Here is a 17,843-nt window from a genome sequence, read left to right on the forward strand (position 1 = left end):
GCATGGACAGCAGCAGGAATGTCAGAAAGTAAGTCAGGCACTGAAAGCACTGACAGAAGTGCAGAAAGACATTCAGGAGAAAAAGACTGACAGAGCAGAGCTCTTAAAGACACAACAAGAGACAATGAACCTGCTGGAAGTGATAAATTTGCAGCTTGGAGAGTCAGACATAGATAATGATAGTAATGAAATAAAGAAGCTCCAGAAAAAGAAAGATAAAATAGAAAAAAAACTGCTGAAAGCCAGAGAGAAAGAATTAGAGAAGCAGGTGAAAAAACAAGAAGAAGAAGAAAGAAAACAGCAGAAAATTCGAGAGAAAGAAGCAAAAAAAGAGCAGAAACGACAGGAAAAAGAGGCAAAGAAGCTGAAAAGGCAAGAACAGAATGAAAACCGACGATGTTGCCTCTGGTCGTGGTTCTGCTGCTCAGCTCAAACTGAGGATTAAGCCTCCTCTTCCTCCTTATTCTCTCCTCTCTATCTTTCCTACTATCCTTCCTCTCTTTCCTTTCACCCCAGCCGGTCTCAGCAGATGGCCGCCCCTCCCTGAGCCTGGTTCTGCTGGAGGTTTCTTCCTTTTAGAAGGGAGGTTTTCCTCCCCACTGTCACCTAGAGCTTGCTCATAGGGGATCATATTCTGATTGCTGGGATCTTATCTTTCCTCTCTTTTTTCTCTCCTTCATTTTTCCCCCTACTTCAGGTGTGTTGAAGCAGAGACACATCTAAAAGTTGCAGGACACCGGACCTCGAGGCCTGGACTTGAGGATCCCTGCCCAACTTTAACCTTTTTTATTTTTAAACTACTTTAATCTTTAAATAAACTCTTAAACTATATTTTTGCATCTCTGCATGTGATTATTTAGAATCATCAAAATGCTTCCACAACTCTGTTAAGTGGTTAAATGACATATCAGTGATTGTTGAAGCCATTTCTTTTTAAAATAATAGTATACATTTGGGAAAATATATTTTGGTAAGTATAAGTAATTCTATTATTAATCTGTCACTAATAATTTGCAGGAATAATAATTTGGTGGTTATGATGTTATAATATCTTTGTATACTGGTAGGAGGTAGGAGAAAATGCACTGGAAGTCACTGGACCTTAGAGTGACACAATTTTTCGACCTACACTGCACTACACACTGTAAAATGTAGTTAGATTAGAAAGGTCAAGATTCTCCTTTATGTTTTGTTTCTTGCTTTTTTTTAGTAAAGATACAAAAGAAGATTCTTTGGACTCAAGACCTTAGTTTTACTAATGTGTGTTGAGTGCAAAACACTTCAGAGTCCAGGCTAGCGAGGCAGCCGTGCTGCTGCAGCCACAGTGATATTTTAAAAAGGTTTTCTAATAAATATTACCATTGATCATTGTCATATTTACACATACGTAAGCAATTGTACAGAACCTGGAAGATGAAGAATTCGATGAAGATTTTAAAATGTAAATCTTTGTAAATAGTGTCTGAGATGAATAGTTTGAGTTATAATGAAAAAGCACATTTTGACCAATGGCGTCATGACATCAAAAGAAACGTCATGACGATGTCGGGTTATGTCATGTTACAGAGAACGCCATCGTATCCCTCAGTACCAAATTTCATTGTGATAGATGAAAAATTCCCTGAGATAGGTATTTTACAATTTGACCAGTGATGGGGTGACCTTGACATTTGACCTTGAAACTGAAATCATGTTCTTGGGTAGCTAAGGAATATTTCCACAAAGTTTCCCACATTTTTGGCTCAAAATGTTTTGTTTATTTTTAATAGATGGACAAAAGTTAAACGCAAATACGTGAATGTTGTCCCAGACGCACAACGGTAAAGAATCTTTTCACAACATCTTAGATCCAGAGTGTGAGCTGGATCATCACCAAAATTTAAAACTTAATCCCTTGTTTCTTGTACCACCCCAATGACTTTTTCATTTGCTCTCATTTCATTGGAGCCTATCCCAGCTGTCATAGGGCGAGAGGCAGGGTACACCCTGTACAGGTCGCCAGCCTGTCGCAGAGCCAACACACAGAGACAGACAACCCTTCACACCTATGAGCAATTTAGAATCACAATTAACATTACCACAGTAACTGCATGTCTCTGGACTGTGGGAGGAAACCAGAGGATCACTGTACAATCTCCAATCTCATGGTATATTCTGTATGATGACAATAAAGCTGTTCTTTCTATAAGTGGAGAAAATGCAAACTCATATCTGGGCCAAGGTGAATTCAAACCCAGGACCTTCTGGCTGGGAGTGCTAACCAACAGTGCTAACCAAGTCCTGTTCTTGCAGGGACCACCCTGCAAGAACAGGACTTGAAAGAATGAATAGAAAACACTGGGGCATGTCACAACCTGGCTTGTAAAACCATGACAAAAAGGGTGGACACACCATTTGCCATTTTAAAAGGATTTTATTCAACAAACTTAAACAGAACTAAAGACAGATGAGGTGTGGAAGCCAGTAGGGTGTCCATGTGTGTAGAGATGTTTGTAAGTGTTACAAATGCAGCAAATAACAAAAACCTAAAGGAAACAAAGATAACACAAAACATATTGGCAACAGGCTGGTGCACAGCACCCAGAAAGAAGTTCCTGCCTCAGATTTTTAGCCTGGGAACACATGGCCCAGGTGTTCCCAGTTGGTACTGATGATTCCTGCCCTGCCCACCAAAGACCTGAAACACCTGAAGAGTAAAAACAGGCAGGGGTCTTCACAGGCAAAAGACCAAGGTCATGCCAAAGCATCTCAATCTGAAATATGGGAATGAAGTCGCTATCTTGTGTCCTGTCTCTCTCCCCTCTCAGCAGATGACTGCCCCTCACTGAGCCTGGTTCTGCTGGAGGTTTCTTCCTGTTAAAGGGAGTTTTTCCTTCCCACTGTCACCAAATGCTGCTCATAGGGGGTCGTTTTGATTCTTTGGATTTGTTCTGTAATTACTGTAGTGTCTTTAGCTTGCAGTGCCTCGAGGCGACTGTTTGCTGTGATTTGGTGCTATATAAATAAAACTGAATTGAATTATTGTGGAGCACACCTTTTGACAGTGGTGAGGACAAGTTTAAGATAGTGTTTATTTGTCACATGCACAGTTATACACAGTACAATGCACAGTGAAATGTATTTTGTACCTGCAACCATATATACACACACACATATAAATAAGAAGAATAAAAAAAAAAAAAAAAAAAAAAGTAATTCACACTATACACTATACTCTATATACTATACACTATACACACTTTTATAAATTATAATAGTTATAAAAAAGTTACTTTAGTTTCCTCTGCAGGCAGACTCAGGCTGCATCCTACAGCCTATTTTCCCAGAGTGGAAAAGGTTAATGCTGGTTCTGAGAGAAAGGTGCCAGAATACACAGTGCATTGTGCTAAGCATTGTTGCAGAGCATGTACACCCTTTCATGAAAACAGTATTCCCTGATGGCTGAGGCCTTTTTCAGCAGGATAATGGTCCCTGCCACAAAGCTAAAATTGGTTCAGGAATGGTTTGAGAAGCACAGCAATGAGTTTGAGGTGTTGACTTGTCCTCCAAATTCCCCTGATTTCAATCTAATTGAGCACCTGTGGGATGTGCTGGACAAACCAGTCTGATCCATGAAGGTCCCACCTCACACCTTACAGCACTTCAAGGATCTGTTGCTAATATCTTGTGCAGATACCACAGCACACCTTCAGAGCTCTCATGGGGTCATAAGCAGGTCAGTGTTGTGTCAGCAGAAAGGGGGGGGGGGGGGGGGGGTCAAAACAATGTTAGGCAGGTGGTCTTAATGTTATCCCTGATCAGACAGACTGTAAACGTATGTATTTGACTCTTCATTAAAACCTGCACTCATGCCTTTCACATTATGACGCTGGTGTAACAATCAGTCAATCCTGATGAAATTTGTTTAACCGAATCATAAACATTTCTCAGATCAGGGGAGAAACAAAGAGACAGACAAAGATGCAGAGACAGGACAATCCCCACTAAGCTACAGTTTATCCCCTCACTAATTCATGTTACACAAACACAGGTGGGTCTGCAGAACTCAACTCTTGGGGCCCACTTGTCATAAAGTTACCTAAAATACAACATGAGGTCACAATATCATGTGAACCAAAGATGTTCCTGAATCCCACCAAGGCCTTAAGCATAAATGAGAAATAGATTTAACAGGTCTCAGCTTTGTCCTACTAATTTAAAGCACACAGTGTGCATTAATCCAGTGTGTGACTGATTTAATTGTTAATAAATGATACAACAATAGTAGCAATAAATACCAATATCAAAGTGATAAAAAATTCCCAACAGTTTCTTAAGATCTAGGCACACCAAAGCGTGATTTTCAAAAGGCTACACTATTGTATGAAGCATTAACACAATTTTCCCTCACTTTTTAACCTTCAAGTCTAGATATCTCCTGATGATGGTCAGAGTCACATAATCTTTGGCCAACAATCCAGGAAGCTCCTGAAAGCCTGAAAGGAAACATTTTGGATGTTCTGATTAGACAATAACATGCAAATATAACCAACACAACACATCATGAGAGGATATTTCAAAATCACTAAGACATAAACTGAATACGGCTTCACAGGCTACAAGAAGCTAAACAACACATTAATAACAGTGATTTTTTTTTTTTATATGCCTAAATATGCAATTGTCTAAAATTGATCCACAGGAGGAGCTACAAATGATTTCAAAGAATTTGCTAAAATAAATTCTGAACCAATCTTTCAAATATAGTTTATACTATGTGTAACTGTTCAGTTACCAAGTTTGCAGAAGATGGAGTAAATCTTTGACCGCAGGTTCTCTGACATCTCCAGCACTGCAGCACTCGGCAGGTTGGCAGGAAATGAAGGCTGAGGGTCATCAGGCTGGAAATGTGTCAGGACGGGCCTCTGAGGATCTTCAAGGTAAAACAAAAGCAACAGAGAGAAATACACCAGATTACACAGACTATATGTTGTGAAAAAAAAAACCCCAAAAGCTCATTTTTACCAGTGACCCAGTGTTTTCAGTTTTTTGGACTTTCATCTTTTGTTCATGTGTTAAGTTATTATGGGATTTTGCAGCTTTGAGTTGGAATGCTTTTCTTATAGTTTCTGGCTGGTTTCCTTGATTTCATTCCTGGATTTCCTGATCTCCATTTCAAGTCTGTGTTTTTTCTCTCCATCCATCCTCTTCTGCTTATCCGGGGCCGGGTCGTGGAGGCAGCAGCCTAAGCAGAGAAGCCCAGACCTCCCTCTCCCCAGCCACCTCCACCAGCTCGTCCAGAGGGACCCCAAGATGTTCCCAGGCCAGCCGAGAGATATAATCGCTCCAGCGTGTCCTGGGTCTGCCCCGGGGTCTCCTCCTGGTAGGACATGCCTGGAACACCTCATCCAAGAGGCGCCCAATAGGCATCCCAGTCAGATACCTGAACCACCTGAACTGTCTCCTCTCGATGTGGAGCAGCACTAATCTGAGCCCCTCCTTCTTACAGGTCTCTGAGAAAAACTGTTGAACAATGCTGTTTCTGTTCTCTTTGTGTGTATTTAAGCCCTCAGTTTTCTTCTGCTCCTCGTTGCGTCCTCCCTCACGTTAATGTGTTTTTGTTCCAGTTAGCTAGCTCTCGTAGAAGCTCTCCTTGTGTCTGTTTGTGTGAAATATCAATAAATCTGCATTTTTTTTTTTTAAATGTTACAGATAGGGTTATGGAAAAATGTCTGTCAGAGCCAATCAGAGGCACAGTAAAGGCTGATGCTGACAAAACACAAGTGGGGAAACAGGAATGATGCTGTGTCACAGACAGCAGAGGAAAGTGTGCCTGTAAATGACACCAAAAAGGCAGCACAGACTTCCAGGATAGTTTTCACTGCATCACTAATTTGGTACAAACATTGACCACTTAGTGTAGCAGATAACTCAAAAAGCACTTTGATTCTGTTTAACACTCACTGAAAGAATAAGTTGAACTCTCTCAGGTCATCGCTGTAATGATCTGAATGTCTGGATGATGACAAATGGCTGGATTTTAAGTTCCACTGTGACTGCCAACATTTATCTTCATCGGTTTCTCCTCACAGCCTCATCATTTCCTCTTTAGGTTAAACTTGCAGACTGACCTGTGATGCCTCCGTGTTTGTTCCGATGAACGCCCAGCTCCTCCTCTTCCTCCCTCCACAGCTGCAGCAGGAGTCTGGGAGCCGTCTGTCCGTTGCCGTCCCTCCAGGTCAGGATATGGGATACGGTGTTCGGGTTGTCGCATAACTCTAGCAGGGTGGCGAGGACGATGCCGTGTACACACCTGGGGCTAGTCTGAAGAAGAAATACCCAAACAATTAGATATCAGACATTTGTTCTGCCTAATAAGAACTACATTTAACACAGAACAGCTGAAAGCCTGCTTTTTATCATAAAATAAATGCAGGAAAAGAGAATTTTAAAGCCTCAACAGTAACTTCAGGAAACCTTTACTCACACTGAGTAAGTCGAGGAGATGAAACACCCCATCTTTAACCAGAAAGTAATCTTCTGTGGTGTAGCAGCCCACAATACAGGACCTGATGGGAGAGAGGCCACATCAACAGGAGCTTTCTCATTTGTAGAAGACAAAAAAAAAAAAAAAAAGTCTTGATCCCAATTCTTCAGGACGACTGATAGTTGGCGCACAAACTGTTATCAAGACACTGCAGAGAACATCATCCCCACAGCTGGGGAAGCTGAACACGGCCCTGAGTAAACGCCATGATCCCAGATCAGCATCTGTCAAAGCTGGAAAAAGTCCCTAAAGAACGCTCCAGGCAATCTAGGAGAGAAGAAGGATAACCGCCGCCTGAATGAAAACAACTGGCGATCCCTCACGCGTCAGGAGTATCGGAACATCTGAGACACATTTTTTCCAAACACTGTGTCTCTGTGGCTTTCAAGACCCCCAAGGATTGGGTCCCCCAGCATAAATAGCGTACGCAGTTAAGTGAGGATTGAATTATACGCTGGGGAAACCAAACAACCTGTGATTAAGCAGGATGGCAAACCTGCTTTTGACCTTTTGAGACCTGCTTCACTTTGTCAGACAGCTTCTGTTTTAGTGATTTCTTGATTCAACAGGTCTGGCAGTAATCAGCCATTCCCCAGTTCTCTGTGAACAGTACTCATCCCCTACTGATCAATAATAATGATACGTTAACGATCATGAACCAGAGCTCATGGCTCATTGTTAGACAAAGGTGCCGGTTTTGGTTGTTATGCAGCTATACTGTAAGGCTGGGGAAGCTGTATTGAAGAAGTTACTTGGATGAGCGCTGAAACATTTTTCCCACTGAAAGTGCTGCATCCAGACAAACTCAGTCAACTTTCTGGGATTTCCTTCCCGAGATTACTGAGCATGCATCAAGTCAATGATGCTTTTCTTGTATTTTGTTTGTTCTGTGTTCATTTTTTCTGCTCTATTTCTGTTTCTTTAACGAAACACAAACATATTGTTGAACATAGAAGAAATATGTCATGGTCCTGGGCCAGTGGCCAGTGTTTTGAGCTCTTTTAGTGAAGTTCTGTTTTTTGTTATATTTCTGGCTGCGTTTACTAGTTTTTCATTATTGGCTTCCCAGTTAGTTGTAGTTTTGTATTCTGTTTTTGGTTATAGTTGTTATAGTTATTTGTATATTTGTATCATTCTGGTTTCCCTGTGTACCTGTGTCTGTTTTGTCCCCGTGTCATGGCCCCTTTTTGTCTTTAATTTCCCTTCCCGTTGTTTCCTTCTGTTTGGTGTTTAGGTTACCTCTGTGTTAAGGCTGCATGCACCATGTTTAGTTACTTCCTGTTTTATTGTGACAGTCTCGTGTTCCCTATACTTAGTGTTTAGTTTTGCTTCCCCTCGTCGTGTCTCTGAAAGTATGTTCAGCTGTGATCCCACCTGTTGTCACTCCCCTCATTAGCCCTTGTGTATTTATTGTCTGCTTTTGTCACATCCTGGTCAGTGTAACCATCACTTATGTTCGGATTACCTGCTGCGTGCTTTGTGTTTGAGTTTTTGTTTAGCTGGCTCCCATCCAGCTTAGTTTTTCCTGTGCTTAAGAAATAAAGTTTAAGTTAAACATAGTTCGAGCCTCCAGAGTCTTGTATTGGGGTCCTCTGCTTTGCCTCCCGCAGTGGAAACATGACAAAATATCAATAAATAAATAATAAAGTGTGCTGAACTGACCACACACAGTCCACTGTGGAGAGGAGGAGCTTGTTGTGTCCGAGGCCGCTGTAGAACTTGTCCGAGCCTTTTCTCAGGAAGTGAACTGCCATCTCGACTCCCTCGGAGCCGAACAGTTCCTGCAGCGCAGGCAGCATCCGAACACACAATCACCGGATACTCGTCAGATTATTCACAAAAACTCAAGCATATTTATTCATTCAGGGGAAAAGTCTTTGTTTGTGGGATGACTGTACGAGATAATAAGCTATAATAGTTCTGACTTTATAGCAAAATATGTAAATATTGATATGAAATGTGAAGAAATTTTAAGTTTCTTTAACTTTGGCAGGAAAAAAAAAATCTGGCCTCAGATTATGGTGAGAACACATTCTTACAACATTCATGTAGTTTTAATCAGAAATGACTGGCTCTGCCACGGTTTCTGCAATTCATCAGGTTAATTAGTGAGTTAGTAATACGAGCTTAACCTTTCTGTGCATGTCGGTCTCACACAGCGTTGAAAGGATCACTTGAATGTCTGACTTTATCTCCACAGCGATGACATCATCATCATCATCAGGACCCGCTTCCATCTGCATCAAGATTCCTGAGAAAACACCGCAGCTTTGACTTCACTGAATTCATGATATTGAGCAGTTTGAGATGAAGTGTGTCCAGTCCAGTCACCCAGAAGCTGGTTGATGGTTCCCTGATCACAAAGGTCCTGATTTATAGTCTCTTCACCCAGAGATGTCATTGACCTCAACACTCGGATGCAGTGCCGCATCTGAGCCTTCTTGCTGCCTCTGCCTCCGGCGGCGTGGACGCTGTGACCGTGGCCAAAGTAAGAATCTGAAATAAAGGAGAGAAGATCAAAAATATACTTGCTGACTGTGGACTGACTGCTCAGCCTTGTTTACAGTTTTACAACATCACAGAAAATGAGAAAGTCCTCAAACCTGATTAAACAACTGAAATGATGTTACTTAGAGCACCAAAGGGCAGAAACATTGTGAGAGAGTCGGAGTTGCTGTCAAGTAATCCCACATGTGAGCCCACATTACATGCCTTAGGGTGACCTTTCAACTACTCATGGTGAGGCTAACAATGACCTTCAATTTATCTGATTACACAGTCTGTCTGACTGTGATCTGGTGTAGCTCAAATGGTTCTGTAACTTTGGTAGCATCAATAGAAATCGTATTTTTAGTAATGAATCAACCATAAAAATTTACTCCTCGGGTGGGTCATCTCAAAGCCTGGGAGGTACTGATGGTGAAGAGCACGGTCATCTTTTGATTTACAGTAAGCTTTGACATTGGAGCAGCCATGAGGGACACACCTGACACGGCCGAGGCTGCAACCGGGCTCACGTGGAGGTCAAGCAGAGCCGGACATGCTTTAAAAGTGATCGCTAAAACCATAAAATCGATTTTAAAATTTACAGAGAGTCAACGAGGAGAAGCCAGGACGGGCATAATGAGACGCCTTCTGCTAAAACTGTATTTATTTGTCCACGCATGATTATTCCCTCCAACAGGTGTTGTTAGGCTCACACTTACATCCATTATTAAAAATAAAAACCAGGTGACCACTCGTGCCTGTTTTCCCTCTCAGAGGAAACACCTGATCCTTGAGAGTGTTTTTTTATTCATAGTTTGGGGTTTGATTAGTTTGTAAGCTGTGAAAACAGTTAAACTGACAGTTCCGTTAAAAACATGTATTTAAGAGATAAAAGACGCTGAAGAGTTTGAGGAAGTGTTTACAGTTTAAATGTTGCACAGCAAATCACGGCAATGACAGAAGGTGAGCGCATCAGTGACAGCGTTCAGTTCAAATACACTCTGATTTGACCTTTAACCTTTTAGATTCCTGACCTTGCCCGCTGCACCAGTCCAGCAGGAGCAGCAGACAGGTGTTTCCCTCACAGGACATGTACTCGTCCAGCATGAGAGGAGCAACGGTGGCGAGCGTGGCCAGCGCCTGCAGCTGGAGCTCCTCACTCTGCGCAGCGGACCAGCGACGCGACCCCGACTGGAGCTCAGGCGAGGAGGCGTCAGGCGGCTTCATGAGCGTCAGCAGAGCCAACATGACTCGTTCTTCTCTATAAAGCTGAGAGAAGAAAGCTCGCACTCATCAGTCAAGTTGTCCAAACTTTAAAGACCTCCCGGGGTGACCGTGTGACTGACCTGCAGGGCGGCCAAGTCCCGCGACATAATAACCAGCAGATTCAGCAGCAGCTTCTTCATTTTCAGGTCTTCCTTACTGTAGGAGAGCTTCAGGTTGTGGACCAAAGGGTTGTGAATTTTCACTAAAACATAAAAAAAAAAAAAGATTTTCACAAAAGGTGCAACTGTACACATAAATAATCAAATGTATGTTAAATTTAGAGGAAATAGTGGCCTCACGCTCTGGAAATGTGCTGAAAGCCACGAGCTGTTTGGCAAAGAAACTCTCCTGAAAATCAGAAACACTGCACATTTAAAAAAAAACGTATAAAATCATCAGACACTGCTGTTAATTTAACAGCCCCGCACTCACAATAAGCTGAGAGTCTGGACTTTCTGCGACGAGAGTGGTGATCACGAGCAGATCGTTTCTGAGCTGGAGGTCTGAGTGTCCACAGCCGGAGAGCAGCAGGTGGGAAAACGCTTCTTTCAGGGAGCTGACACACAAATGAGGACAAAAATCAGGAGTGAGAGCCTGACGTGTAAGGAACACACAGCTAACAGAGTCAAATTATACACAAACCATAAATCAAAGGGTCGAATCCGGCTCATATATCACACTGTTTATCATCAAAAATAATTTAACTGGAAAAAATACCTGTTGTTGTCGGGCAGATTTTTAAAGTAATGAAGTAAAGGGTCTCTTTCAAATCTTGGCTATGACTCAAATGAACATTTTCAGAATTTACTTCCTTACACTTAAAGAAAGGGGAAACAAGGAAGCGTGCATTTTTTTCATTAATATAATTAAAGATATTTCCTTCTTGCTGTCGTGGTGACCCAGATTTTTAGGTTGGACTTTAATTTGAGTTTTGTTTTCCTTTTAAGAGCTTCCTGTGTTACAGGTTATGTTGTGATCACTAGTTCCCCACTGTTTCCCGGTGTGTTGTGTCAAGTCTGTGTCTGTTTCCTCGTCTCGCTTCCTTTGTTTGTCTTGCTCCCTGTTTTATTTTGACGGTCTGCTCACCTGTGTTCCCAGGCTGCCTCCACTCCCCTCATTATCCCTTTTACATTTAAGCCCTGAGGTTTTCTCTGTTCATTGTTGTGTTGTCTTTGGCGTCTGTGCGCTCGTATCTGACTTTAAGTAAGTTACCTAGCTTTTGCTGCTGGTCCCGTCCAGCTTTTTTATCAGGAAATAAAGCTGAAGTCTAGTTTCATCCTGTCTCTGAGTCCTGCCCCTGCTGAGATCAAGTTGGGCTGTGTGTGGCTCATGAGTTTGACACTGCTGATCTATATGCTTTTAATAGAATCCATTTGGGAGTCCCCTTCAGGAACAACTGCAGAAAAGTTTCTGATTATAAAATGCAATATTTTATAATAATAATACTGTTATTGAAATCTACAATTTTCAGCCTTTTGTGCAGTGTAACCTACATCAGGGCACTGCACAAAAACCTGAAAAATAATGCCCAGTGTTTTCTAAGCACAATTTTCAGATTTTTACACGGGGCCCCTCCAGACTGGTTTGTGCCCCCCCCCCCTCATCTAAAGCATCCTGCAGACACCCCTGCATCAGGCACATTCAGAAGCATCTTAAAGGAAGGAGGACGTTCGTACAGGACACACTCCAGGCTGCCGAGCTGAGCGGCGACCTCCTCCTCGTCGCCTCTCTCCAGCAGGTTCCAGAGGATCTCGGAGGAGCGGAACAGGACCTGGCCGGGGGGGTCGGGTGCGGTCATGTGGAGACATACTGTCTCTGCTCCCCGTGCGAGCAGAATGGAAGAACAGTTCATATCTGCGGTTTTAAAATGAAAGGTAGACGTGAATAATAATAAAAGAACCCAGTGACCTGCTGACACTGAAACGGGGACACTCATAATCATCGTGTGTCTGATTTATGCTCTTAAGGGCTAGCTACTTTCTCTAATGAAGGAGGTCACTGTACTGACTCCTCCCCTCCCTCACTGGATCTGTAGTAACATCATTAACTGACCGGAGGCGCTGGAGAGGATCTGAAGGGTCTGAAGGAGCTGCAGTTTGATGGTGGGCTGGTTCTCCAGAGTGGCCATGGAGAGGAGAAGTGTCTGAGCCAGCTCACTGCGCTCCAGCAGCTGCAGCCTGTAGCCTGGAGAGGTTGGCTGGAGGCCTGCAGCAGAAACATTATTGAACACAGCAAGAAATTCCTAAATGTCAGGCATAACTACAGGAAGGAAACCATACATATTTTTAATTATTGATTTATCACTTTAAATGATGTGACTTACTAAAAGCTCCATATTTGGACTCTTAGGTCAACATCAAGGAACAAAAATATAACACTGATAACTCAAAAAGAATCAACTTTAAGCAAAATTCATGACAGAACAAAAGAACACAAACGGAGGAAAATAAAAATCAGAATCTGACTAAACGTGGATTTCTGGAACTTTAATCCAGACTAAACTATCTCACCAATTATTGGATGATTTTTCCATCAAACACTGTGCAGATATTCATGATCATCAGACTAGGACTTTTCTTCTGACGCCTTCATGAGGTTCACATTTTGGATTTTAGCTATTTGATGCTTTAATAAATGACCAGACTGAATAGATTGCAGTGAAACTCTGGTGCACACATTTATGTTCCACTCAGGATGGATTACAAACACAAATCTGTGAGCGCCTCTCACTGGAGCCCCTCAGAATCAGCTGATTATTAATGAAGTCATGGAAATACTATGATTTTTTTCTGTTACCGGCCCTCAAAGTGCAGAGCAGTGGCCCAAAGTTTGACACTTTGTAGTTCCTTATCTTTTAAATAAATAATCGTGGCTAGAAGATGAACCTGGTGTCAAAATAAAGGTAAAAATGAGCCTTTTCAAAGGCGATAACTTGTGTTGATAGACACAGAATCCACATGGTCATATGACCCCTGAAAGTCGACCCAAAATGCTCTTTTTAAGCTTTTCTCCAGTGAATTATTAGAAAAATAGGGTACCAGTGCTTATTTCTCTTACTCTACATCATTAAACTGGTGCCGTTTAAAACTATGATATATCCCATGATACTCAAAGTTGGTTATATATTGGTTTGGCTTTAGATTGGGATCCCTGGACTGGGTTGATTGTGGTGTCGTTTTGTGTTTTTCAGCCCTTAAAATGCCAGGCTGCTCTCATGCTGGAAAAAATGTGAAGTAAAAGCATTACATTTCAACCCCCCCACCCCCCACATGTACTTCATCACGTGACAGTAAAACTTTGCATGGAATACTGCAGTTATTGTACAAAACAATGTATTGGATTCTGGGGAGATCCGCTGGGATCCTTTCTCAGACTTGACTGATTTTATGTGGAATGACCCTTTAATGATCTGCTGACTGTTCATCTTGTGCTCTGATGAGCTCAAAAACTGACAAACTCAGACGGTGATTTTGGTAAACATTATACAAGCTAAACATTACACGGCTCGACTCTCAACCCTGAACGTCCTCGTAGACCACCGGGCACATCTGTAAGCTCTGTTATGTTTCTATATCAAATTCTAATAAAGAACATATGAAGAAAACAAGTGGAGAGAAAAGGAAATAACAGAACTAAGAAAAGCACAAGCATGCCACCACGGACGCCACGATAGAGCCTCACTTAGGGAAAGTCTAGAAAATCGGTTGTTAGAGGGGAAAGTCCGAGGCTTTCGTTTGGTACCGTCCGTACCATCGAGCATCTGTTTGGGAGCCACGGAGCCGTAGAACGATTTCACACATTCAACCACGCACCGCCTCACTTCAGCATCGGACACCCTCATCAGACACCCTGCCGAGAGAAACACAACTGTCAGCGTCGCTCTCATCGGAAGAACACTAAAACTGGACTGAGTTAAACTGCACAAAGCCCTGCCTCTTCACTGATTCCCTCTAAAATCATTATGAGCATTAGCTTTGGAAAGAACTGATGATGAGACATGTAGTGAAAACCTCAAAATCATTCATAAAAACTGTATGCGTTTGAAAACCATCGTTTCCACCTGCGTGTAAATAAAGCAGCTGTGATTGGCCAGTCTGTGAAAATGTCCCTTTATTACCCATCTGAGAGAGAAACTCCGTGACGTCCTGAGCGTAGGTCAGCTCGTCAGACGCCTTCTCCTTCAGGAAGGGAAGCCTGGGATGGAAAAGAGCAGCGCTCTGATGATCAGATCATCTTGCGAGCTAAAATTTAAGCTGTCATCTTGCAAAAGTTTCTTACCGACAGATCGTGAGAGCTTCACACAGAACGGGGACATATTCAGGATGATCTGTCGCCTTCTGGGCACAGATGTTGAGTATTTTAGCAATGCCCATCAGCTCCTTTAAAAGCTTCAGACAGTTAAAGAAGTTTAATATTTTTGGCTCGTACAGAGCTAAAGCCCAGAGAGGGGGTGATGGGTCAACATGATAACTGAGGTTATTTGTGAACACAGAAAACACTGACAGAAAGAGTAACGCAGCGGTAAATTAGAGCCTCGGGACTAACGTTTGGCTTTGTGTTCGTGCTGTGTGAAAGCACATCTATTTCCAGCGCTGCAGTGTGGGACCATAATGAGGGAAAATTTGACAATGTGCTGCTGCGTGTGACGCCCGACAGGGATTACTCAGCAAAAGAGAGGGCCTTCTTGGAAAGACAGTCTACAATATGAGGAAAAAGTGAAAGGATACGAAGCCAATTTGGCTTTTCTTCAGTAGTTTCTTCAGGACAAAAAGGTGCCTTTCCTTCAAGTTGGTCTTTAGTACAAACAGATGGATTAAATACATTTCATAAAATCATGTAAAGCAGAAAAAAGAGGAATATATTCAAGTTTAACTTACAGTCAAAGGATCTTCAAGAAGACGAATCACCTTACTGAGGTCAAGACTTTTAGCACTGACCTGGAGAGACATTTAGGTTACAGTTCAGACTGCAAAGTTATTCCAGGAGCTTTGAGGAAAATACAAATAAAGGAATATTTTCTATCATGTGTTCTATTTATTTTTAAGGGTTCTTGGCTTTTAAACACTCATCATGGTTAAGCTTAACTTCATGTTTTGTGGTAAAAGGTTATTTTTGGTAACCATTGTTAAGAGATATAATAAACTCAAAATAAACACGCCCTTTACTAAAGAAAAAAAATCATGTTAACTAATCAGTAATATTATAACTTGTATAACTTATTTATCTCATGTGAAGAAAATATTTTTTTTTTACTTTATCACTTATTGTATCATAGGCTATAAGAGACATTTTGTAACAAGTTTCTTTACTGACCGGGTCTGATTCATTAAAAATACATTTATTCAGAGTTGTTTGCTCACGAGGTTTCCTGTAGCACTGTGCATGTCACAGGAGCAATAGTGAGTCTCACTCCTAACTCATCATCATGACAGCATCACACAGACGCTGCAGATCTATGATGTGAATCTGACTGTGGGTCCATTTCAGTACAGTAAACTCATTTTTCATGTTCAAGAAACCAGTTTGAGATGATCTGAGCTTTGTGACATGGCACGCTGTCCTGGGGAAGCAGCCATCAGTACACGAGTATATAAAGAGATGGACGTGGTGAGCAGCAACACCCGGGTAGGCTGTGTTGTTTTTACAACACTCAGCTGGTGTTGTATTGGTATCCAATCTCATTGTACATTCTGTATAATCACAAATAAAGGCATTCTATTCTATTCTATTCACTATTAAGGGGCCCAAATTGTGCCAAGGAACTCTTCCCCACACCATTACACCACCACCTCCAACCTGAGCCATTAATACATGCCTTCCTGTAGTTTATGCCAATGTCTGACCCTACCATGTGAATGTCACAGCAGAAACTGAGACTCACAAGACCAGGCAATGTTTTTCCAGTCTTTAATTGTTCAATTTTGGTGAAGCTGTGCAAATTGGAGGCTCAGTTTCCTGTTCTTAGCTTACAGGAGTGGACCCAGTGTGGTCTTCTGCTGCTGTAGCCCATCTGCTTCAAGGTTCAACGTGTTGTACACTCACAGATGCTCTTCTGCATATCTTGGTTGTAACTTCTTATTATCTGACTTACTGTTGCCTTCCTATCAGCTTGAAGCAGTCTGGCCATTCTCCTCTGACCTCTGACATGAATAAAGCATTTTTACCCAGAGAACTGCTGCTCACTGGATATTTTCTCTTTTGGGGACCATCCTCTCTAATCCCTAGAGATTGTGGTGTGGGAAAATCCCAGTAGATGAGCAGGTTCTAAAATATTCAAAGCAGCCTACCTGGCACCAACAGCCATGCCACATTCAAAGTCACTGATGCTCAGTTTGAACTTCAGCAGGTCATCCTGACCGAGTCTACATGCCTAAATACACTGAACTGGTAACGTGATTTGCTGATTAGATAGTTGCGTTAACGCGCAGCTGAACAGGTGTCCCTAATGAGGTGGCCGGCGAGCGCATAAAGGTTTCAACAGCAACACCTGTTGATGATTTAGGACCCGTACATCAGATGTTATTACACTCTAACGCTGCCAGAAGACACATTTTTAAACTGCTCACCCCCTGAAGGTGCTGACTCTTCTGGGGTGCTCTCAGACCGATCACAGGGCTTCCCAGCTTTCTTCTGTGCGCAACTTTTCCCGAATCCATTTGTAAATTCAGAGGAGCTTCGCGTAGATGAAGAAACGCATTTTCTTTCGCAGCTTACAGAGTTTTAAACATTATAAATCGGCCCGCTTTTCTAAATACCTGTTGTGTTTGTTCAACCACCTCTGCTCTCCTCTTCGTTCCGTTTTTGTTGACCGAGTCTGACGGCGCGATGCTGTTGTTATGATTACCCTTTAGCAGTACGGAGAGCGGCAGAGTTCAAAAACCCATCTAGAGCGGCACGCCCATTTCCTCTTTAAAACCGGAAGTGGTATTCTGGTGACAACAGCGCATTGATTTCCCTGCCCACAACAATAAAAGAGAGAGACGAATTCAACAATTAAAAGCAGAAAGACATCTGGGAATCTCGCTGGGACGTTGTGGCGTTAAATAAAGACCGCGGGCAGCCATGCTGTCGGACGCAGGTCAGTGTTAAAGAGGCGCCGCTGCTGCCTGCTAGCTGCTAAAGTGACAGGATGACGCTGTTTGGCGGATTTAAAGAGCTGGCTAATGTGCGCACCTTTGCTGTGTTTACATACCGATTAGTCCCGTGTTTTATTTGCTTTGTTCAGCTATTAGTAACTTGAGTAAGTTCTGTATATTGGCACATCTGTTATGAATGTCTTTATCAGCGTCAACAAAGGCCCGAGCTGCGCTACACCGCTCACAGTCGCTGATGTATTGCTGTTACCATTCTCAAGTCATATAGCTGTAGGAATGTGAAATTATGACATCTTGAAATCAAAATTTGGCCACAGTCACTTCTTCACAATGAACACCACACAAAAATTCATAGAAAATGGAAATCAAATCTCTGCAAATTCCATCACAGTCCTATTCCCTATTTCACTAGGTGCCTGTTCAAAAATTAGTGTAATGTACTGTATAATTTTGAGTTCTAGTCATGTGTC

The 17,843-nt window shown here is 42.2% G+C and overlaps 1 pseudogene; it reads right to left on the bottom strand.

Moving 5' to 3' along the window:
• The window catches only part of LOC115788038 (cilia- and flagella-associated protein 69-like), a 31,811-nt pseudogene extending 14,698 nt beyond the window's left edge, over window positions 1-17,113 (bottom strand).
• Between the last annotated feature and the right edge of the window lie 730 nt (window positions 17,114-17,843).

This window comes from Archocentrus centrarchus, chromosome 11 (assembly GCF_007364275.1).
Source record: "Archocentrus centrarchus isolate MPI-CPG fArcCen1 chromosome 11, fArcCen1, whole genome shotgun sequence".
Lineage (NCBI taxonomy): Eukaryota > Metazoa > Chordata > Actinopteri > Cichliformes > Cichlidae > Archocentrus > Archocentrus centrarchus.